General features: G+C 40.8%; 1 pseudogene; it reads right to left on the reverse strand.

Annotated features, from left to right (window-relative positions):
- Positions 1-601: 601 nt before the first annotated feature.
- Positions 602-697, reverse strand: LOC129345889 (U5 spliceosomal RNA; annotated as a pseudogene).
- Positions 698-991: the final 294 nt, after the last annotated feature.

Genomic DNA, 991 nt, shown 5'->3' on the forward strand with positions numbered 1-991 from the left:
CCCAGTGTCAGTCATTGAATCCATGTGTATAAATGGATGCTTCTCTTATCTTTTTAAAAATTACTTCCATGATGCACCATTAACATTTTGAAATGTTCCTCTGTTTACTGTCTCAGGGCTTCAACGTCTCTGAAGCTGCGACACTCTGCAACGCACCGTGCAGACAGGAACAAATGCAAAGCTGTCTGGTTGCTCTCCTTTGAAGATTATTTTCTATAAATGTATCATTGCCAGAAAGGAGACAGAATCAGTCCAGAAGAGCTTTGATTTGCAATGAAAGCGCACTGTGGTAGCTTTGCTGCCTTCCTACATGCAGTTCTGAAAGTTTACCACCAAACTCCCACGTGTCAGCCATGTGCTGCAGTGCTGAGATCTCCTTCTTCATTGCCTCACTGAGCTAGCAACAATTGGAACCAATCAGTTGTCAAATCCTAAAGCAACCTCCGCCTCGCTATATTTTCCATAGAAGAGAACTAACCGCAGGAGATCAGGAAACTCTGCTTATGAGCCCACTCCACTGGAGAGGGGAGAGACGATATTGTTAGATTCTCCCCACTTTCCCAGGCAGGAAAAAGATCAAGAGTCAATGCTCCCTAGTTTGGCTTCCTTTTGATGAGAGAGTCCTGAAGATACATGGTATCTTTGTAGAAAGAGAAATCTTTAGTAAAAGGCGAAAGATTTGTGCGATTTGAAGAGAAATCATATTTAATATTTGCTTTATTTGCAAATGTACAATGCATAGGTGGAGTAAAACAGGCACTTCTACAAGTTGTTGATGTACTATCCGATATCAAAATCAAAAAGAGTCCAGTAGCACCTTTAAGACTAACCAATTTTATTGTAGCATAAGCTTTCGAGAATCAAGTTCTCTTCGTCAGATGCCTGATACAGATACTGGCCAAATACAGAATACAAATACAAATACCTTCTGTATTTGGCCAGTATCTGTATCAGGCATCTGACGAAGAGAACTTGATTCTCGAAAGCTTAT

Source organism: Eublepharis macularius, chromosome 1 (assembly GCF_028583425.1).
Source record: "Eublepharis macularius isolate TG4126 chromosome 1, MPM_Emac_v1.0, whole genome shotgun sequence".
Taxonomy (NCBI): Eukaryota; Metazoa; Chordata; class Lepidosauria; order Squamata; family Eublepharidae; genus Eublepharis; species Eublepharis macularius.